This window comes from Arctopsyche grandis, chromosome 2 (assembly GCF_051622035.1).
Source record: "Arctopsyche grandis isolate Sample6627 chromosome 2, ASM5162203v2, whole genome shotgun sequence".
Classification (NCBI taxonomy): Eukaryota; Metazoa; Arthropoda; class Insecta; order Trichoptera; family Hydropsychidae; genus Arctopsyche; species Arctopsyche grandis.
The window spans coordinates 21,769,232-21,794,961 of record NC_135356.1 but is presented as its reverse complement, the minus strand read 5'-3'; positions in this window follow the sequence as shown (position 1 = coordinate 21,794,961).

Genomic DNA, 25,730 nt, shown 5'->3' with positions numbered 1-25,730 from the left:
TCAGCACATTTCTAAACAATTAATAGAGAATATAAAAAGTGAATCAACAAAACGATGGCAACAAAAATTAAATATGAAGAGTTTGGTTGTGCAGCTCGGTATTTTAGTAAATACAATATAATTATTACCGATACTCAAAAAAGAATCTGTAGAAATATGCTCCATGTTGAGTTTTAATAAATTTTAATTATATATATATAATATTTTTGTATTCATATTTTTTGTCTTTGTATTTTTATATTCATGCTTTCTTCTTTGTAATTTTAATTACAAAACATTTTTGAATTTTTCTATTATTTTTTATTTGCTTTGTTGTTTTTAAATTGTATATACAAATATATGTATAATATATTAATTTTATTAAAATTCATCAAAATTGTTTATTATTTAAAATTAAACTCTTCATCAAAATAGACGCTTAAATTGCACATTTGTAATGCCCTAAAACGCTAAAATTCAAAATGAAAATGCTAAAATTAACAAAAATAGATGCACAAAATACGTGTCTCTAACAATAATGCAAATAGTACAAGCATTTTTATACAATGCGAATTCATACATATGTATGATGGTTTTACCTATACATTGTACATATAATACATATGATAATCTGTCATTCTACAATGGTATATGTATATTTTTTCCAGTATTCATAATTTGAAAATTAAAAAGTGTTGATTTTTCTCGCTAGCGTTAAAGCTGGACCAGTGTTCGCTATCGGCGCCGGTCATCGTCGCGACATTAAGAAAATATCCAAGAGGGAGAGAGAGAGGGAATGACCTGGCCGAGAGAAAATATGGGCGACAGGACTTAACCTATGATCGGCCCAAACCACTGCCTCCTCACGCCCAATACTTACTGAGTAAATTATTGCTGCACACCCGCGCAGAAATCCCCCGCTGATTTATCCCTCCCACCATTACACCCCCAACCCATCTTACACAAGTTGCCAACATTTTCTATTTTTTTACGCCAGTATATAAGATGTGTTGAGTTCATGATTCGATTCCAAGTAAGACCGATAGTTTCATTCGATTTCTCAAAGGCTCCAACGCATACATATCGCATTCGGAAATATTTTCTAGACATAGTATTATACCTTCATTTATACGATAGCATACATTAAAAATCCACATTTAAAAGAAATCTATATATGTATATATAAAAAAATCAATGTTTGTCTGTGTGACTGTCACCTATGCGTTCCTATACCATTGAACAGATTGCGATGAGACTTACATGAGTTATTGTGTGCATGCTCGTGATGGTTTATGTAAAAAAATCGCACGGGGACGGGGAAACTGGAATGAGTGGCGTTGAAACATAAATGTGTTCGCGTCGCCACCTGCGTTGTTAGGGTAAAATAAATAAACAATTAAATAATTTCAAATGTATTCGCCGCCTACATTTTTCCGACAAATTATCATTACTGTAAATTAATTTTATTAATTTGAAACTGATTCATCGAAACACATCGAGAAACGGGAACGGGAACGGGAATTTCTTGCGTTATTGTGGGAATTACATGCCGGGTTCAGCTATTTAGCTATAAAAATCATTTTATCATGTATTAAACGTTGAATAATTAAAATAAGAAATTAAAAAAATGACAGCTGAAGCAGAGCCATCATTCCAAGGTGGATATCATTCTCATACTGACCGCTTAGCGCGGCGTACTGAATAACCCTCTTTCTTCTATCTGTGCAGCACGTAGTAGGAGTTGCCCGCGAAAATAGTTATTTCTTTTGATATTGATCAATGTTTTTATCGTAATGGCATGATTCGAATCGTAGAGGTTTTGATGAGGAATTATTATGAGGAGGTATTAATCTGAAATTGAAACACTCACTTATCGAAACACATCGAGAAACGGGAACAGGAAGGGGTACTGGAATTGCATGCGTTATTGTGGCATTGCAACGCATGCCGGGTCCAACCAGTTTTATATAGATATAAAAAATCTAACCGTTTTAAATATTGTCCTGTGCCTCCAACTAACTGATTTATGTCAATAGATGCAGTTTTGTGATCATGCGAATATTCGAACTCGAGATTTTGACAGATTCGAACTCAGAATCGATCACTGATCACGTTTTCATGATCTAGAAAAAATATGTGTCTGTGTGTCTGTGAATTTTGGGGATTTTTCGAATACCGTTAGTCCTATCGAATTGAAACTTAGTATCGACTACTGAAATTTTTATCATGACCGGACATAGTACCTTTATAGGTGTTACTAGTGTTAAAATAAAAAAAATAAAAATAAAGTTAAAGATATTGAATCGACTGGTTTCGGAAAGAAATTGATGCACGAATTACGAATGACAAATTACGAAGTGATTACGAACTACGAATTACATTTTGTGTATCGCCGACGCCTCCGGCACCCCGGGGCCTTCGCCCCCGGCGCTTCCGTCGCTCCGGGGCCTTCGGCCCCAGCGCCGCCGACGCCTCCGGCGCCCGCAGCGCACCCAGCGCCCCCGATGCCTTCGGCACCCCGGGGGCTTCGCCCCCAGCGCCCCCGACGCCTCCGGCGCCCCCAATGCTTTCGGCACCCCGGGGGCTTCGCCCCCAGCGCCGTCGGCGCCCCCAATGCCTTCGGCACCCCGGAGGCTTCGCCCCCAGCGCCCCCGATGCCTCCGGCACCCCGGGGGCTTCGCCCCCAGCGCCCCCGATGCCTTCTGCACCCCGGGGCCTGAAAAAACTGGGATACTGAAAAACTGAAAAAATGAAAAAAATGAAAAAACTGAAAAAATGAAAAAACTGAAAAAATGAAAAAAATGAAAAAACTGAAAAAATGAAAAAAATGAAAAAAATGAAAAAACTGAAAAAATGAAAAAACTGAAAAAATGAAAAAAATGAAAAAACTGAAAAAATGAAAAAAATGAAAAAAATGAAAAAAACTGAAAAAATGAAAAAACTGAAAAAATTAAAAAAATTAAAAAACAGAAAAAATGAAAAAACTGAAAAAATGAAAAAAAAGAAAAAACTGAAAAAATGAAAAAAAAATGAAAAAACTGATAAAATGAAAAAAATGAAAAAACTGAAAAAATGAAAAAAATGAAAAAACTGAAAAAATGAAAAAAATGAAAAAAAACTGAAAAACTGAAAAAAATAAAAAAACTGAAAAAATGAAAAAAATGAAAAAACTGAAAAAATGAAAAATGTGAAAAAAAAAAAATTTGTTCCCCATACTGGTTGATTCATCATGTTCGGCGAGAGTTAGGACACACACACACACCCACACACACACCCACACACACAGATTACCGTCTTTATATATATGATAGGTGTCTTCTTTTTTAACATGTAATAGAAATTATAAATTTTAAGCCCTAATATATTTACCTCAACCGAAAGTAGTACTTGTACTCAAGAGAATTGAGGTTTTTATATTTTTTTCAGAAACCTTTTGGTTTATTGAACTGAAATTTCATATCTAAAAGTTAAAGCTTAATACCAAATTATTTATAAAATTTGGTGATATTTGTGGCCAATTTGAATCGAAAATGCTCGCATAGCCGCAATGTGTGAACGTGTATGTATATTTAATTACCGAATTTTGTTTTATATATTCCTTAAATACATAGATAAAGTCGTGGGTTTGTCACATCTGCATTTTTTTCGAAAAGTTTTGATTTTTTTTATTATTTACGAAATATACACGTAATAATCACCTGCAGCTATAGGTTTTTCAAGTTTTATCTATTCATAACTTGTGTATTTATTGGAAACAAATTTGTGTAAATTGTATACTGGTAGAAACATCGTTTAGCCAGCAGTAAATATTGTTGTTTTATTTCATGGTTTACTTGTAGGCATAACATAATAAAAAACATAATTCATTAGTTAATTACTTTATATTTTAATATAATAAGTATAACAAAAACATTTCAGAAATAAAAAAATTATATTATCTTTTTTATATCTTTATCAATCATAATAATCATCAAGTAAATCGAATATAATTTTCGATTATTTTGTACCTGAATGGTATTTGTATTTTTTCTGGAAATTTCGTACACAGATAGTTTGTAGATTTCGGTTGTATTGTTGAGAAGGAATTCATTTATATACAGTGTTTCACTTACCAAAAATGATAGTTTTTTCAGTTTGACTTAAGTTTTATCAAGAAGCTTCTTAGCACTCAAAAATGAAATCGGCCAAATTTACGAATATTAGAAAGTTCTTTTGCTTAAGGGAACTAACCTTCACAACAATTTTAATAATATAAATTCAAAATTTTAGAATTTTTCTTGTATGCATATACTTATTATGTACATATATTATACCGTTGTATAAAATTATGTATAAGAGATACGCATTCAAAAGCTCATTTGTTTATTACATTCGCCTCCATTGAAATTTTCATAAGAAACATGAAAAGCAACGGTTTTTAAGCAAATAAGTCGTCAAAAAGAAGCACAAAAATGGAAATAGCACGTTCCTGATGAAAAGATTGGATAATTTAATGAATGAAAACCAGGCCAGAAATCGAGAATGGGTACACATTTTACTACTGGAAATGCGCTCACGATGCGTTCAACTTAGTTAATTATTAAATTTCATTTCCACTAGACATGGAAGTTTTAATCCAAACTTTCTTCGGGAATAGACGTATATTTCTTTGAACAACAAAAAAAGGTGTAGCACTTAGCGGTTTAGTAATGAACGAAGACCAGGTCTTAAACCAATAAAATATTATTGAAAGTAGTTTCAATAACCTACACAAGGCCTTTCAGAATTTCAGAAAATTGGGTTTTCCATAATTTGTAATTTTTGTGTATTCAGGTATAAAAGTATAGAAAACGTTATCATAAGTTGTTAAGAATTCGTTGCTGTTTTAAGCTAAAACAATCTTAATTTTCTGAAACCGGTGAAAGCCGTTCAACCGGCTTTTTATTTGTAGAAAAAACTGAAAACCGGCTTTTTCTTTCGAGCGCATTTTTGGAACCCCTAGAATATATTATATAATGTATAAAGGTTATCCACAAACTACACTTCAATTACAAACTTTCGAATAGTTTCATAGATTATAAATCTACGGATAGTATTGACTGTTAAACAGACTATATAAAAAGTATAGTCATAACAAATAAACATAAAATAAATATGCACTTGTACTAGATTGCAAAAGAGTTCTACACACGTCGCTTAAATTTTTGACCATTGTGGCAACAGTAGGTAAACAGAAAATAAAAACAGTAGTAGGAAAGCAAGTAGTGACAAAAGTAATGAGGTAATTGTCAGAAAACATTAGCAAAAAATACTATCCACCAAATCCAATACAACCACAGTCAATTGACAAAATTAAAATTAACTGAATGGTAAATAATCTCAAATCAATTAATTTTAAAACATAATCGAGCAACAGGCACTCGCATTGGCAATATGTAATGCGAGTTAATTCATATTTATTTATTCGTCGTGTTGTACAATTATTATCGCTTATGATTTATTTATTCATAGGGGCGGTAAATAGACATGTAATTTTCTATCAAAATAAGCTTAATTGATTTATGAGGCTTACACTGATCCCTCGAGATGAGGTGAAGTTATTACGTATTGTTGTAGGGGGCCGTTTGCTTCGAGTCCTGTTGTGCCTAACAAGCGAAACTGTGACAAGCCTATTCCGTCCCAAAAAAATATATTCGTTGCAATGGGCAAAAATAAAATTATATATAAAAACAATCACGATACATTACATACATTTATTTTATATATCCTTTTAAAATTGTAATTTAAATGTTGTTTTACAAATTACACCAGTCTAAAGTAGGGATTCCAATACTATGCAGTACTACCGAAACCGTTACAGTGAATCTGTATTTCCAGTTAAATTATACTTTTACTATAGTCTTACTTACTTATAGAGACACGCAAATGTACATGTTTTCGCATTCAGCCCCCACTCGACCCGCGATGGCCAATTACATTTCGTTTCAGTTTCATATTGCATTTTTGTCAAGAAATACAACATTGTACGTGCGTATAGTGGGCGGTAGAATTTGAATAGAATAGTTTTGAGTTCATGTTTCGTATTTTGAAATATTATATTTACATTAAAAAAAAATTAATATAAAATACGTAAGTTGTTGGTATTATTAATTTATTTATGACATACGTATATATATTTTTTTAATGGAAATTCATATTTTGTATACTATAAAATAAATTGTCAACGTCATGTTTTGGACAACAAAACTCACAGTAATATCACAATAAGACCTTGTATTGAATTATATTGTAATAAACTTATATAGTTAAATAAGAAATAATTAAATTATTTTACGTCCTTACAATGTTAAAACATATTGCATAAATGCGACAGCATTCTCAAACTACATCGTATCGACTAAAGTTGAATTGTTTTGGATTCAGAAAAAATCGTTGCATCGGCTAGTTTGTATGGATTAATTAGAGAATGATCCAACTCGCAACATCCTTTTTAACCTGCTATTTAAAGGAACGGAAGTAAAATTATAATCAAAGATATAATAAGCCGAAAACATCATACTTACACCTGAGACCACATATGTATATCCGAAAACATATATTGATTTATAACTGACTGTTTACAATGACAATCCTCGCCACCTTTTAATATTTTCACTTGCAAGGAGCACCTAAAAAATTATAACTTTTTTTTGACAATCGCTGATCGAATTCGTGCGATTAAAAGAGACTAGAAACATTTTATTGAAGTAACTAATAATAAATTTAATCGTATTGCACTTAATGGTCAAACAAACCAATACTGGTATTATAGAAAGGTACCGATACCGGTGCAAGATGTATGTAGGTACTGAGTGTAGAAACCGAATACCGATACTATCGGTAGTGAGATATGTTTCGGCTATACCGGTAATGACAAATGTCAGTATTTTTGGAATCTCTAGTCCATGTACATACATACATATGTATATTTAGAATACATTTATTTTTTGCAAAACTGTTCAGTGAAAGTTGTTTGAAATCGTATGACTCCCCTCCAATTTTGCATTTAAATCGCTTTTTCTTACTTCAAAATATATTGTAGTATAGGAGAGAATGTTACCATACGCCACTGATATATGTATACATACTGTCACGTTCCAGGGAAATATTTATTTAATTTTATTTACTACTTGGTTAACCAACCAAGTTTCTTTATTGTTATTAAAATGTTACAATTATCTTATATTATAGATATATTCGAAAACCGATAGATAATGGAACTATGATTTTTATAATAGGAGACACGTAGAACTATTTCACTATAACTTTCGTTCACTTTATTCTGCTGCTGTGCTGATCGTTAATTGAGGACGCGTTCTCGGAGTATTTATGATGACGACTGTCACTCTCTCGGAGTCGATGGCGATGACTGTCCGTCACTGCGGAGTCGATGTTGATGACTGCTCTCTCTCGGAGTCGATGGCGATGACTGTCTCTCTCTGAGTCGATGGTGAAGACTGCTCTCTTGGAGTCGATGGTGAAGACTGTCCGTCACTGCGGAGTCGATGTTGATGACTGCTCTCTCTCGGAGTCGATGGCGATCTATATAAATGATTTGTTATCTTATGGCTGGGCACATTCCTGTGTTATCTGAATATAATAGAATTTTTATAGTTTTGTTATTCACGTATATGAGCGTGTGAAAAGTACATTTGATATTGTGGGAACTAGAGTGATAAGCGGGGTACATAACAATACATATATATTTACTACACGCTCTTCTTATATATGCATGGTAAACGAACAAGAATAAAGATTTCGATTTTTCGACTTTCGATGCGGTGACGGCCACCGAAAATTTAGTGAACACCCGTCAACCGGAAGTGACAGTTTCCTCTTGTTTGTCCACTATTTTTTTCGACCCTTTAAATATGTGTGCTCTTCACGATAAAATTCAAACAACTAAAAATAATTTTAAAAATCATCAAATTTATTAAATCGGAAGTTGGATTTTTCCTCTTATGAAAGTTAAAAATAGTATTTTATTTAAACAGTACTTCATTAATTTATTTTATTTAGTAAGTAACAAAAAAAATCCGGCAACCAGAAATAAAAATTTTGTCTCGTCTAAACTTCCCTATGTTTTTTGTCGAATTTTGTTTTCTGTATTTCTTATATTCCTCAAATACATAGATTAAGTCATGCGTTAATAGCATCCGAATTTTTTTATTAAAATATACTGTATTTATTTTTTATTAAGGCCATATTGAAGACATGGCCGAAATAACTTCGGAAGAATTTTTTATACTTAAATCATTACCTTTGCTAAGAGGCTTACGAAATTAGCAAAAAAATCAGTTTTGTGAAAAGCACTTTAGTACAAGCATATGTATGTACAATACATCGTACCCATATACATATATTCATACACACATACATACATATGTACATACCTATGACGGTATTATAACCTAGCCTAACATTGTAACTCTTCTTCTCCCCGTACTCTTTCAATGCTCACGGTCGAGAGGATTACTGTAATTGCTTTCGGTTTGCCAGATCGAAATCGCAATTGTAATTTGGACCATTTTTCCATTTTTCCTTTTTCATCGGAGGCGCGTTTCTATGGGCCACGTCTGTCTGTCGAAACTCGGCAATAACTCTCAACCTTTTGACCGTTTAACCTTTTGCCCGCATTGCCACACACTGATCTGCTCTACCCCACGCTGATGCTGCGTTATCTGATCCAACGTCAAAAATGTAAATCTGAAATTTGCTCAAAAAAAAAATAAATAAAATAAAAACACTCACACGTTCGAAAACACACGTATGTACATATGTAAATTTTAAAGTTTTTACATTGTACAGTCAATTTTTTTCACAACATCTATTAATATAGTCCTTTGTTTAAAATGAATATCAAAACTCAAATCCAGGTAGGCAATATTTCATCCATAGTGAAAAGTATAGATAAAGATACAGGGGTGGATTTTTTTTTCTGAATAAACAAAGAACATCTTAATCGTATATTAAATTTTTATTTAAGGCAATCAATCATTCGTAAAACATTCATTCATATTATTATTTTATGTAAAATCATCTGAAGATCAAGCTTTTCATAATACATATAAGTAGATCAATGGCATTTACATAAGGTACGATTTAGTGGTGCATTTAAAAAATAACTTTTCTCCTTACATCGAATATTTTGCGCATTAAATAATTATATTAGTGTTAAATAAAAAATGCTACATTGAACAATATTTTATTTGTAGTATGAAATAAAAAAGTTTAGATCATTTAACAATTAAAAAGTGCACAGTTTTTGGTAGTAATGAAAATCATTCATGATTTCAACTACAACAAACTTGCAGTTAAATTCAAAAATTCTAAACTCGTGAGTAATTAATATTTAAACACCTATTACATATATAGTGTGTTTACTTGGACGGTTCCGGGTTGAGACGTTGCCGATCCTATTTGCGAGATATTTAATGCTCAGCGCTAATGCGCATTTCATTCGTTTTAGGTTGCCATATATTTTTTCTGTTGTGAAAGTAACTTGATATTAAAGGCTCGCGATTGATATTATTTTTATTTTTATTTTTTATTTTATTTTATTTATTGAAAAATCAACAGACAGGATGTGCATAGATATGTATAAAAAAACAAATAGTAAATAAATAATATATGTAACATCCGAGTCCAATAATAGATTTTTACAAAAATGAAAAAGATAAATATAAGGATAATAAGGATAAAGATAAAGATAATTATATTAAAATGCTGACCAAATTAACACAATGGTAATTTTACAAAACGATCAAGCTATTTTTTTTCATTTATATTTACTTATTAAAGGTTTTTAGTCTCATTGCCTATTATATTTTTCAAGTGTACAAATATTATATGAATGTGTTCTTTGTTTTATGTTTTTTTTAAATTGTACATTTAAATTTTTAAATTATATAATATATATTTTTTAATTCACACAGATTTTATGAAAAGCTTACGATAAATGCGCATTTATTTTATAAAACGTGCATTTAAATTGTCCCCATTTACATACATACATACATACATATGTATGTATGTTGTTAATTATTGGATTCCAGTTTACATTTCAAATAACCCAAAAAAATAATAAACGGTTGAATAACCATAACCACAGTTCTATTAAAAACAAAGTCCACATTTACAATATATTTAGAATCAATTAAAAACGACTGCACCCCATTGTTTTGGGCCGGAACAGTCAACAGTGAATTAAAAATAGCATCAGCCTCGCATTTTTCAAAGTTGGAAAACCTTTTTCGGAAGAGACAAACAAACCGCACACGTCGTATTGTTACCCCACCCACCCACCCACCCCCTTGTGCGAAAAATGCAAAAGTCCACCTATACCCCACGTGCATAAAAAACGCGACAGGCACGGGATGATGGGGAGGGGCTGGAGACTTGCACGGGTTGCACATTTCATTTCGTTTGTTTCAATTTATTTGTCAAGTAAAAAATCTGCATTTTATGCACCGCGCACACACCCATTATGCTGAAAGCGGAACGGCCACAGTCGTATGCAAATAAGGATATGTTAAGTCGGTTGTGGTTTTCAACGTTAAAAAATGACTTAATTCAAACCCCCCCCTCACGTTCATTTATCACGTTTTTGAGTTGACCCGCTAACTTGCTTTTGTAGATAAACGAATTAACTATTGCATTATAGTGACCGGTCGTGTGTGCTGAATTTTAAATCCAATTTCCAACCTCGTATAGATTATAAAAAACTGCTGTTTTGACCGTTGATATATCAACGGTTGATTTTGAATAAGTATTGGCAACTGAAAGAACGCTAGGTGTCGTTAAAAGATTAAATAATTAAGTTATCTAAGTATTTCCCGTATCATATTTTATGAATAAAATGTTTGATATCCTTGAAAACAAGATTGTTCATTTATTTAAAAAATATATTAATGAGTAACTTAAAAGATCGTAAGTATCAGACCATTGAACTAGTGCAGGGTTTCTCAAACTTTGTTCCGCGGAACACCAGTGTTCCGCGACAATTTGGAAGGGTTTTATACACTACAATACATTTAAAGATCTTCTATTTCATATTGAAAAGCGAGTTATAATCAACATCAACTGATGTTTATGACGTCAAGTATCTGGGTACAAGTGGAAGACCATATTTTCCCACACCGTGCGCATGAAAGATATCCATGTATATTATTTTTCCCTAACCGGCTGACATTGTATTTTGCATAGGCAAGCTCTGCTGGCTAAGAAATTTCCACAAATTTGAAAAATATTATGGATGAAGCCGTGAAAGTGATAAACTGTCAAATCAAGACCACTTCAATTCAGATTATTCAAAATTTTGTGCGATGAAATGGGTAGTGGACACAAAGCACTTTTATTACATACCAAAGTGAGATGGTTATCCAGAGGAAAAGCACTATTAAGACTTTATGAACTTTGGAGTGAGGTATTGATCTTCTTGAAGGCTCAAAATAAATCAGCACAAAATTTTGTTGAAGTTTCAAAAAATCCTTCATGGTTGTTAAAACTTGCATATCTGGCAGATATTTTAACCAAGTGCAATGTAGTTAACTTATTAATACAAGAGAAAAAAAATTGGATCTTTTGATAAAAAAATACTATTCTGCAACGAAGTCAAAGTGCAGGAATAGGCTCGACCCCACACCAGATATTAGAATGCAACTTACCAATATCAAAAAGATCCTCAGTCATTAAGTGCTTTTTTATTCATATTTTTATTTTTATATTATATTATAGTTTATTTATTTAGTAATCATTTGTTTTAATAACATTTTATTTTTATTTTTACTAGTAGGAATTACCCAACCTAAAAAATAAGCCAAGTGTTCCGTTAAAATTTCCGGGTTTACGAAGTGTTCCATTGCAGAAAAAGTTTGAGAAACCCTGTACTAGTGTGTACATACTAGGGAGTCCACAGATAAACCGTTTTACCGGTAAATGGCATGAAAAATAGTATTAATTTTACTGGTGAATTAACAAAACATATTCTCTTAGTTTTAGCAAATTCCTATCCTTTATTTTATACAAAAGAAATAATAGTAGAAGTGATAGAACATGGAAGATATAGTAAATGTATCTGTTTCAGATTTCGATGATGATTATTATAAAACTAGTTATTTTAGCACGACTAAATTAATGTATTCAGTAAAAGAAAGGTTTCAGTAAGTTTTTAGAAATCAAATTGGAGTCAGTTTAGGAACGTACCCAGAAGAAAAAAAAAATAAAGAAAAAAAGGGAAATATAATTGATAAAAATACTCGAAAAATCACTACTATCGGACATAGTGAATAAATTACGTTTTTTCGCTGCTATTTATGTAAACGAAGAATCAATAGATATTCTCAATTTTTTGTAAAATATTAGGGATTAGGGATTGCAATACTGGCAAGCTGGCATGCTTTTACACCGGTTTACTGGTAAATCAGAAAATTTCGCCATCGACAAATTCCGGTAAATTTTAAAATTTAACGAGAACTATTTCATCGCGAATTAAGTACATACCGGCATTAAATTCCATAGTATTAGATTAAAAATCGATGCAAATAGCGTATTTTGGATTAGGTTGGATGGAATTTGTTTATTTTCAGTATTAAATGTAGCTATTTCAAATTGATAAATTCACTGGAAACAAAGACGAACCAAATCGTAATAAATGTGATCAGACGATTGTTTCAATTATGATCGAAACTTTCAAATTCTCCAAACTTTAAATAAATAGATATGATTGGATAAAAATAAAAAATAAAGTTAATTTATTTTCGCGAATTTCCTTGAATGCATTTATATGACATTACAAGTAGTTGGCGAACTAATCGAGCGCGCCAACGAATATCAACGGCCATTGTGCCTAGGTTTCGTCGATTATGAGAAAGCCTTCGATACAGTTAGTCATAATGCAGTACTTAACGCTCTAAAAACACAGGGAGTGCCGGAACCCTATGTGGGACTGTTAGCTGCAATATATAAGAATGCCACAGCTTCGGTTAAAATTTTTTCAGGTACAGATAGATTTAGCATAGGAAAAGGAGTAAGACAAGGAGATACAATCTCGCCCAAGTTATTCAATGCGGTGCTTGAGGGAGTTTTCAGGAAATTGGATTGGGATACAGCCGGAGTAAGCATCAATGGTCGCTTTTTGAGTCACCTTCGGTTCGCAGACGATATAGTTTTAGTAGCTCGTGATTCAGCTGACCTACTTATCAGACTAACACAGCTGGATAGGGAAAGTAGAAAAGTAGGATTAAAAATTAACGTAGATAAGACTAAACTAATGTTCAATAGTTATTGCATGCCTGATAGCATCCCCTTAGATGATAAACCAGTAGAAGTAGTAAATAGTTATTTATATTTAGGTCAAATAATTGACATGTCTGGTAGTAAAAATGAAGAGATAAAGAGACGTATGAAATTAGGGTGGAGTGCATTTGGACGGATGAATGCTGTTTTTAAATCAAAAATGCCACTCTGCCTGAAGAAAAGGATCTTTGATCAATGCGTTTTGCCAGTGATGACGTATGGATGTGAAACTTGGACACTGAACGCCAAGATGCAAAATAAAATCCAATGCACTCAAAGAAGTATGGAACGCTGTATGCTTGGCATAACGAGGAAAGACAGGAAGCGGAACACGTGGGTGAGAAATATGACAAGGGTAGTGGACATAGTGGATAGAGTGAAGAGATTGAAATGGCAATGGGCGGGTCACGTAGCTAGGAGGATGGACGACAGGTGGACAAAAGAAGTGCTTGAATGGTACCCGAGAGAAGGCAAAAGAGTAAAAGGAAGACCGCAAGGAAGATGGGTGAACGAAATAAGGAAAATGTGCGGAATGAGATGGATGAGTGTTGCGCAAAACAGAGACGAGTGGAAGCGTGTTGGAGAGGCCTTCATCCAGCAGTGGATGGCGAATGGCTGTAAATGATGATGATAAATCTGAGATTTATTTTTAATTATTTATGATTCAATCTGGGTTAATGTTTTTAAGAAAAATAACCGCATATGTATTAGGTGGGCTGAAAAGTTCGTAGGCTGACACATAGATAGCGCTACTTGTATTAAATCCATATAATTTTTAGTTAGCCCTAACCTTAAAAAGACACGTGTATAAATTTGACAGCTGTCGTACTATAAGTTTGTGAGTTATAGCATTTTGAGTGAAGCAACTTTTATTAGTTTGAAAAAATGGATAAAAATAAATTTTGTGTGTTAATAAAGCATTGTTTTTCGGCGAAAAAAAATACTATTGAAGCCAAGGTTTGGCTTGATAAACATTATTCGGACCTTGCACCAGGAAAATCAACCGTTGAAAAGTGGTTTGCTAAGTTTAAACGAGGTGAGATGAGAACCGAGGGCGATGCACGCAGTGGACGCCCCAAAGAGGCTGTTACCGACGAAAACATAAAAAAGTCCACAAAATAATTTTGGATAACCGTAAAGTGAAATTGATTGAGATAGCTGAGACCCTAAAGATATCAAAGGAACGTGTTGGACATATCGTGAATGAATATTTGGGTATGCGAAAGCTCTGTTCAAAGTGGGTGCCGCGCGAGCTCACAATCGACAAAAACAACAACGAATTGATGATTCTGAGCAGTGTTTGAAGCTGTTCAATTGTAATAAACCCGAATTTTTGCGTCGATATGTGACAATGGATGAAACATGGCTCCATCATTTCACACCGGAGTCCAATCGACAGTCATCCGAGTGGACTGCACGTGATGAAGTGACTCCAAAGCGTGGAAAGACGCAAAAGTCGGCTGGCAAGGTTATGGCATCAGTATTTTGGGATGCGCATGGTATAATATTCATCGACTATCTTAAAAAGGGAAAAACCATAAACAGCGACTATTACGTAGCGTTATTGGAGCGTTTGAAGGACGAAATCGCGGAAAAACGGCCCCATTTGAAGAAGAAGAAAGTGCTGTTTCATCAAGACAATGCACCTTGTCACAAATCAATGAAAACGATGGCAAAATTGCATGAATTGGGCTTCAAATTGCTTCTGCATCCACCGTATTCTCCAGATCTGGCCCCCAGCGACTTTTTCCTGTTCTCAGACCTCAAGAGAATGCTCGCTGGACAGAAATTTTGCGCCGATGAAGAGAAACTGAAGCCTATTTTGAGGCTAAAGACAAATCGTACTATAAAAATGGTATCGAAAAATTGTATGACCGCTATAATCGTTGTATCGCCCTCGAAGGCAACTATATTGAATAATAAAATCAAATTCTAACAAAAAAAAGATTTTTTCTATGCTAGCCTACGAACTTTTCAGCCCAACTGTTATGTATGTAGGTACATCTAGTTACCTTATCCACGAAAAAAAAAAATTTTCATTTTCCGGTAAATACCGGTATACTGATAGTAGGAACAATCATTTACAGTTTACCGGTTTATGGAATTTGATATATTGCAATCCCTAGAATTTATTACCAATCATACATTGGTATTGGGCAGTATATTTTAGTATATAATAATGTTATTAATAGATATTTTTCTTAGAAGCATTATCGGATTAGCAGTAAACGGAAATTACGGCAAATTGTACTCCCCTAGTAAATACATAAAAAGTATTTTCATATCTCCCAATACGATTTTACGAACGAAAGTTACACAAAGTCGATGTAGAAAAAAAGTAACCAAAATAAAACTTTCGAAAGTCCTCATCCTTAAGTGAAAGTCGAAGATATGCTTCCTCCATCGTCGTTCGCCATTTTGAAAGCAGTTTTAATGAAGTGGTACTATAGTTCAAATAGACGCCCGGGACTTAATAAGTTGCGAGGGGCGCAAAGTTCTGCGGGAGAGCTTCCGAGTTACTCCGATTACAGGCAATAATCCCGAATGCCACGAAAGGGATGAGAGGGCATTTGGAGGATGGGAAGCAAAGGGTAAGGCGTATGGGAGATGTTGGAGGCCTGAAACGAACGCTCCTAAACCAGAAGGATGAGTGATGGAACAATTTGGACCGAATTCATTGCATGGATTGAGGCGGAAACAATTAAAAGATTAGTCTTTTAAATACGAAAGCTTACATCGATGAGTTAATATTCACTTGCTAAATAAAACCAAGAACCATAGCTAAGCTCACTGGTTAAGAGCAGGAGTGACTCGTTCATAGGAACTGCAGTACTGCAACACCCTCAACAGAAAATTAAAGTAAATTTTGTTTTACGTAAATGTTTGTTTTATAAAGTAAGTTTTACAATCTTACTTTCCGTTATTTGTTATACAATATACAATCATTCAATCGTAAAAAAGGCGAGTACTTGGTACGAAGCGTTTCCCAAGTACTATACCGTAAACGAGAACATTGTATGTATACTCTACGTATACCCCGTTTTCTTTTCTCTTCTGTATGATGTATGTATGTATATATTGATTTATATAAAGTTAAAGAATACTTTAATAATTCATTTTGAAATAACTAGGTACTTACGTGAAAAAAAGTAATGGTGGTAAAACATTTCCGATTATAAGTTACACAAGTCGGTTTTTCTACACTTACATGTTTTATTTCGAATGAAAAAAATAATTGTTTATGCTCTTCTATCTTTTGTTTATAAAATTAAGACAATATATGAAAAATTATTGTATATAAAAAAACCTAATGTACTAAAATATAAATAATAATTATAAAATAAAATAAAAAGGCAATTTAAACAATATTTCAATAACAAATGTACGACAGAATAAACTATAAATATATAAAATGTGTGGGATTTCATGATTAGGAGTTCAATCAAAAAGATTTCAATAATTGGGATTTCGAAATGATGATCCCGACGTAATCCACAAGAATAGTCGAAATATGATTTTTCTAAGTCGAATTTTATTTAATTCTCATATAAAGATAATTCAATATATTATCCCTATTAATTCAATTCAGATTCGTGTAAATACGAGTAAACACTAGTACGAGCTTTTTGCTCGCAATTTTACCGATTTAAAGTTCAGCACACTTCCAATTAACCCTTTTAAACGAAAACGAAAAATATTGTGGTCAGAACACTATTTCAATAAACATGTTTCAATAGAAAAAACTCATTATAAAATAGTATTAACAGTGGGAAAAAATCCCAAGTGAAAATACGAAATTTTGACTTTTGATTTGAACTGGATGACTACTTAGAGAGATTTGAAAGCTGAAAAGTACTGCAAATGGAAGATAAAATACTCGACTATAGATTCCAATATTCATTTTAAACAGGAAATTGACAGATTTTGAGACATCGACCGAACAACACTAAGATATAGAAAAATCGCGCGATTTATAAAACACATATGTATATCTCCGAATCGCGAACCAATCAACATTTTTTATTACCAGATTCGTGTTCACTGGCTATAATTCTATAAGAAAAGTCATATCTCGTCTCTGAACCAAAAAAAACGTCGTCATTTGTCGAACAGTGTAATTAATTGTAAATATTTTGACGCAATAAAAAATCATAATAAATAGAAAAAATGGCTGGCTATTGATTCCAATACTTAGTTTTAGCACAGCAATACTAAATTTTGAGTTAAAGATTGCAAACTTGTTTTTTACACACTTATACCTCATAAACAAGAGTGAACCCACATAAACTATTATCGGTTCTACGTGACGAGACAGAATGTTAAATTACAAAAAACACAAATATCGGAAGGCAAAGATCGAAAATCGAAAGATCTTAAGTAGAAAGATCAAAAAAAAATGGTTCATGGTAAACGGTACATACTCACGTACATACTCACTTAATTTGCGCGAGCAGGATACAACAGGAACAATAGGAATAGGCTTTTCCTCCCGTATTAATGTGCGCGCGCAGAAATAGTGTTTTCTGTAATTTAACATTCTGTCTCGTCACGGTGACCGACTATTATCATATTCGATTCTGATAAATCAAATTTTGTGAAGATAGATTAGTCCCCACTCTGTTAACTTAAGAACATTGTTTTTTTGTAAATTTGTGTAATTTTTCCATTTACAGAAACAGTTATTTTGATTTTTCTTTTAGCTTTTATTATTTATATATTATCTTAACAATACATTTTAAGATTGTTTTTAAAGTTACTGATCCAGTGAACATGATCAATTTTAAACACTACTTATGTATCTTGTTGGTACACCTTACTTTCATATTAATATTTAAAACTTATTTGTATTTCTTAAAATTGTTCATAATACATTTTATACGCAGTTTTTCAGTTGCCTAGAAGCTAACAAGTCGAAGTTTTGGTCATCTGTTATTCGTACCAAATTTTACAATATTCTAGTCTTAATATATATTTTATACATATTCAATTGTCATGTGTTTAAATTTTTGTCTGAAAATTGTGACGAAAATTCACTAGTAATAGGCATTGTCATTTGTTTTTTGTTTTTGTTTTTTCGTATAAAATTTATTTGAAAGAATTTCATTTTAAAATAATTTAAAAGTGTTGTAAGATTGAATAAAATCTGTAGTGTTTCGCAATTGCTCGTAAAACCTGACAGTTTACGTCAAATGTCAGGTCAGGTCATTTTGGCCTCCTAATATTTCATAAAATTTGTTAATATTTTAGGTATTTTTTGTGATAGTATATGTACATAATATAATATAATATACCCAAGAAAGATTTCGACGACTTTTTCAAAATAATCAGAGGAATATGAAAAAAATAAGGATTTTCTGGAAATAACACTTCCACAGTACAAACACTCATTACGAGCGCATCGCTCTTTGTATGGGAGCTTTCAAGCAAAACGGCGTCTTTATATTCTCGTCAATCAATCAAAAATTATTATAATCGACCCACAAAACTTCAATAAGTGAGTATTAAGTTTTAATCTTGTTTCAAAATAGTAAAAAATCAAAACTATTCTCGAAAAAGAGATACATGTAAATAAAAAACCGACTTTTTCGAAATTTCTGTCAAGTTAAATCGATTGGTTGGTGGTATAGGACATTGTTATTCATGATTTTTTTTTATTTAACGTTCCCTTGATACGACGAAAGTTTTCCACTAGTTCCATCGATGAAAATCCATAATTCGCTTGCCTAATCAACATACAACAAACGGAATGCTATTTTGGGACTGTAATCTTTTCAGGTTAGTATATGTATGTAAATAGGCGACCAAAATTTAAATGACCAAAAGCAGTTGAATTGAAGGAATTGAATCGCCTCGAATATTAAAAATAAAATCATTTCCAAAACATACGTTTATGAAAATGAACACGATCGTCTCGATGACCATTTAATGAAAGTAGCAAAAGTTGAGATTTACATGCATGCCTCTGACAAGGATGCGTGTCCTAGACAATGAGGCATTCCAAACCCATGTCAAGTACCATTCATTTCAGTGGTCAAACCAAACCACACAGACATACATACCATGTTCTGTTATTATTTCTCGTTACGTAGATCGCGGCACGCATTCTGGAGGATTAGCGCGGCTCGCGCCACCCGAAGCATTTTCACGATAAATCATCTCGGCCGGCAAGGGCGAACCCCGCTTAGCATTTTTGTACAGGAAAATATAAAACCCCATCGTATATCTGAAAGGGGATGATTTAAGGTCCTTAATGGATTGTGATAGAGTTCACTATTTGTGTTTAGACGAGAGCGAGAGGTGGTATCCCGTCTCCCCCTTCCGATAAAGCCCCCATATATTCTCGATAACTTAAGACCGCCCGCCAAACCTTCATACGTCAAGCGTATATGGTGATCGTTATTACCTATGAATACGTGAATTGAAAGTAGAGCTTTGATCGTTTAACGTCGGATTTTAGTTCGTAGTCGACGTATCTACGTATATTGAACGAAATTGAAAAAATTAAACACTTTAATTCAGCAGTCGGAAACCTTTTTCTAGTAAAATGCCAAATAGTATTATTTCATAAATATTTAACTAATAATTAAATCAAAATCGCATTGAATTACGATTTAATATAAAATTTAAAATGCCTTTTTTTACTAAATGAATATTCTGTTTGTTTTTTTTTTACAAGCCTATTCTATGTTTCACTTCGATGTCGATTCAGTATCTATTCCCAGTCTTCTGATCGTTTTAATACTTAATGTATATACTTTACATGAAAAATAATGGTAATAGACACGTTTAAAATATGCTACAATTTTGACCATCTTGACGTCTAATGGTAAGTTGCCGTATTTATTTATTTAACAACGGACTTTCAAATATGTAATCTAATATATAATTTGGAAATAGACTTTGCTCGTTACCTTCGTTCGTTGGGTCGTAAATCCGTGACATCATCGAACAAATAATTCGATTTTTTTTTATTCAAAGGATTTGAAGTCCCCGGGGGCAACGGCGCCGAGGGCGAAGCCGCTTTCGCGCCGGTGGCGGAGCCCTAGGGGGCGCAGCTACGGGGGCGCAGGCGCCAGATTCTGATATACATATAGTTTTTTATAAGAGACTTACTAGATATGTTTATTTGTTCGTGACAGTCAGTTTAATAAAAAAAACCAAATGAGTATTCAAATAAATTTATATAAAATAAAACTATTCAAATAAATTTAATAAAATGTTTACTATTAGGTTATTCATGTTTAAGTGGTTTATATTACAAATACCGAGCGAAGCCGGGTAATACAGCTAGTATATATGTAATATTTGCATCCATGAAAAAAATACATTTATTTATTTAATATATGTATGACCGAAGAGGTTTGACTTATACATTTACATATGTATGTATGTATGTATATGTAAATTAATAGAAAATAGTTATTTCAAAGAAGGGATAAAAACAAAAATATATTCATATATAATTGTGTATATATTTTACATCAGTGGAGTCATTGAACAAGAGGGACTATACTAGTGCCCTAAAACCTTTTACCCAAAATTTAAAAATATCAACAATTTAATTAAAATCGTTGACTATATTGGTATTATTCAGTTTGATTATCGAACTTCATAAACTGGATTTGGCCCCACCCGAGTTAGTGTATTGTTATGGTATGGTCCGCCGCGTCGTTTGCTTGCATGGATTCGACGTCCCAATTCCGTTCCCTTCGCGGTACTGGCAAATCGTTATGTATAGGCGTTCTGTCGGAGACATAGTATTTTTTAATTTACTCGTCTCTTCAAGCAATTTTCTCTAAGAAGATTCTAATTTGCGTCCATAAAATATCATTCTGAACTATTTTTATGTTTGTTAAAATAGCACATATTTACACAGAACTTTTTGACTGCAAATATTGCAAGGGACTCGGCTCGCAGAACGATTTCCTCTGAACAAATCAGTGTGGAGCGCGCGTAAACAAATAATAAGGGCTTGGAGTGTTGCATTCTCGATTGATTGTTCAACAAATCATTCAGAAGATTGAGTTTTAATAACAAACAAGATGCTATTAATAAAAGTAGGCTATTTAGGCTATTTCTATTAGTACAGGAATGAAAAATTATTCTCATCACTTCAAGACAGATTATAATAATTAAAAATATTTTTTATATCATATATATTATTTTGTCCATACCTAGTCACGACACGGCACAGATTTACATGTATGTACATACATACATACATATAAGCATACATACAAATTTTTATGTATACAAAATTTCGGTTCCTTTAATGAAACTGGGAAAATAACTGTGCCATTTCGCATCACGATTCCATCTAAATCTCAACTAATAAATAAGTCCTTCTCAGTTTCCTGTAAATGTAGGACTTTCAGTCGATTTTCACAAACTCACTTTATTGTGGAAAACTTTTCTCATAAGCTACTTATGTCAATAAGTATATTAAAGTTTTCCCATACGATGCTAACAACGTTCAAATCATTTGCATTCTTATTGCGAAAAAAATATATTTAGCTACTTAATATATTGAAACGTTAATCAAACTTACAGCGTACATATATAAAACTTTTTACTTACTCTGAATAAATATAAAGTATCGTTTTAGCGTATAATTTTTACCTCAAGACTTTTATTAGAATACATATTATATATGTAGGTACATATATAATCTGCCGGTGAAAGAAGTATTGCTATTATAAATCATTTAATGAAATGCTTATTTAAAAACAATATTTTTAATTCGAAGAAAGATAATAAAAAGCAACTGGTCATTTACGTCATCTATGGACAAAGTGGTATAATCAACAATCGACCAATTCGATATACATACTACGAATTTGCAAGAAACACATTATACATACAAAGTATCAAAAAATGCGATATGCGACGAAATTGTGAGAAATAAATTTGAAATTAAATTCAAATAATGGCGAAAACTGAGGATAAGTTGCCAATTTGTTTGGAACCGTTTCAACAATCAAATCAGATAAATTGGCAAACTCTAATAAGAAAAAAATCGACCTGGAGTCACATACATACATATTCAAGATCTGACCAGCAACACCGGGCTGAGGATGGAACTCATGACCTCCCAGGTGAAGGCATTATACGCTAACCACTGGGCTATGTTCAAAATTAAATTTATCGGTCTTGATGAATTTTACTGAATGGATTAATGTCTTAATTATACGCAACACATACATATGTATATTAGATTTTCAGTTAATAGGACGAACTATGTACACACATACATATGTGTGAAAAATTGTATTTTGAAAAACTTTCTTAAATAATATATGAATTTAAATTACGACGACAATCGCGAATTGTTTTTAATTTTAATAATAAATTAGCGACCTGAATGTACATAAATATGTATAATGGTGAAATTCTATGCACATACCAATAATAAAGACACGGCGTCCACCAGCAAAATATTTTTTTTTTTGCGACTTACAAGTGGACTGTTCCTTCTACAATTTATTTCATTATAAAAAATTCTAATTACGTCGTCTCAAATAATACTCGAGTGTTTTTAAAATAAGAAAACAGCCTTCTCTTTATAAAATAAAAAAAAAATCACTCTCCCTCTCTTAATTATGAATTTTACACGTTCTAATTAACCATGACTTCATTATTCAGTCTTATTTTTGAATTCGGCAAATTCTGTAACGTCTATATATTTATTTTAATATACGCAGGTATATGTCTATACATTCATTAAATTAATATTTTTACTTTATATGTATTTGTTCACCATACAAATCCAGTCATCTCTTGAACTCTAGACGGGTTTCAGAAGAGCTCAGTGTCTTAAATCGATCGTCGTCAAAGATCGATCAATCCACTTCTGAGAGTGATTTTCTTTGGTACTGAAGCCTGAGACGTGAAAAGGGGTTTCCGAGATCGGAGTAAAAGACGCAGGAGTTATGGTAGAGGTAGTTTATTGTAGTTCCGTCGACGATCCAGCTACAAATGAAGCACGGAACAAATCCGCCGAATATTGATACACAGCTTGTGCTCTCAGCACAGAGAGGTCATTGGTCGATGTGTTGTGAGGTCTTATTGGCTGTTGTATACAGCTTGTTCATTCGTCGAGGCGTTTTTGACGCGAACGCGCAATCGAGCGAATAGTGATGGTAACCCAGTAGTCCACGAGCGCCTTAATAAAATCTAAATTGAAGAGCCCTAATACAAAAACGCTCAGTTATACATATATAGTATATCAAATTTAAAGATTTAAAACTGTAGAACGAAATGGGAGCCTTCGATCCCGGGTTCCTAGGTCTTCTGAATCGCATCAATGATATAATTTAGGATGCCATGACATTGTATACCTACCATATTTTGCGGTTTTATATATGTACATATGTACATACAGAGGTATATATAAATTTACAGTTAAAAAAAATTATATAAAATTGATGTCGCGAATGATATATGTATGTAATATTCCATAGAAGTAGAACTAAATTTGAATTTCCGCGGCTAACAAGCCGCTTAGGTTTCGCGAAACATTAATTTCGCTAATAGCCGTTAGAAAAACCGGAGAAAATTAAATCGTAAATCACGTCACAGCTGTTTTTGTGAAATCCGACAAATGTTCTGGTGATCCGGCTAAAACTTTCAATCGGTTCAAACCACTCACAAAACCATTCAACACTATTTAGACGTGATTTTATCCAACGGAACCAACCCACGTGAGTCGATTTTCAACGTCCGCAATTTCATAAATATTTATACAGTATTAAAACGAACTAATTTTACATACATATTTCATTTTATTTTGAAATATTGTACATATACTAGGAAGGCCTAACTGATGAACCCCAATGCGCCTTCCTGGCCAATTGCAAACATTGATATACAATTTTTAGACTAATTTTAACAAAGCATCATAGAGACATCTATGGATAAATTTTGACAAAGTTTTGATAAACTTAAATTTTTGGAGCATTTTTTCTTTATATAAATCTGAACTGAAATTTCAAAATGCTGAAAAACTCGAAAAATAGGTAAAGGTTTCCAATTTGTTGGATCCGTTTCAGTAAAAATCAGTTAAATTGACAAACACTGATAGGAAACAATCAAACTGTTGTTACGAACCAAGGTCTGGCCAGCAGCAACCAGTTGTACTCAAACCCGTGACCCGTACTATTTTCGAAAGCATATATGCTAACCTCTTTTCTTAGGCAAAAACCAAATGATCGCAATCAGATCAGAGAGCGGAGTAATAATTAGGAATAGAGAAGAAATCATAGACAGAGTTTACACGTTCTATGCAAAACTATACGAGAACGACAACGGCCAATTCCCCGCTCTGGAATCGACACACGGCCAAAGGGTTCCTGCAGTATTGCCTAGCGAAGTAGAGGCCGCGCTAAAAACTGCAAAGAACGGTAAAACCCCAGGGGAAGATAATATTCCCATTGACTTACTAAAATGTGGCAGCCCCCCCCTAATTAATATCTTAGCTAGGCTTTTCAGCAAATGCATCCAGAACCAAGCTATACCAGAAGGATGGAATAACGCAACTATCATTTTAATACACAAAAAAGGCGACAAAAGCGATATCAAGAACTACCGACCCATTAGTCTACTTTCAGCGGTCTACAAGCTCTTCACGAAGGTTATTACAGAAAGGCTGAAGAATATCCTCGACGAGAACCAACCTATAGAGCAGGCAGGGTTTAGGGCAAATTTCAGCACAATGGACCACCTCCAAGTAGTTGGCGAACTAATCGAGCGCGCCAACGAATATCAACGGCCATTGTGCCTAGGTTTCGTCGATTATGAGAAAGCCTTCGATACAGTTAGTCATAATGCAGTACTTAACGCTCTAAAAACACAGGGAGTGCCGGAACCCTATGTGGGACTGTTAGCTGCAATATATAAGAATGCCACAGCTTCGGTTAAAATTTTTTCAGGTACAGATAGATTTAGCATAGGAAAAGGAGTAAGACAAGGAGATACAATCTCGCCCAAGTTATTCAATGCGGTGCTTGAGGGAGTTTTCAGGAAATTGGATTGGGATACAGCCGGAGTAAACATCAATGGTCGCTTTTTGAGTCACCTTCGGTTCGCAGACGATATAGTTTTAGTAGCTCGTGATTCAGCTGACCTACTTATCAGACTAACACAGCTGGACAGGGAAAGTAGAAAAGTAGGATTAAAAATTAACGTAGATAAGACTAAACTAATGTTCAATAGCTATTGCATGCCTGATAGCATCCCCTTAGATGATAAACCAGTAGAAGTAGTAAATAATTATTTATATTTAGGTCAAATAATTGACATGTCTGGTAGTAAAAATGAAGAGATAAAGAGACGTATGAAATTAGGGTGGAGTGCATTTGGACGGATGAATGCTGTTTTTAAATCAAAAATGCCACTCTGCCTGAAGAAAAGGATCTTTGATCAATGCGTTTTGCCAGTGA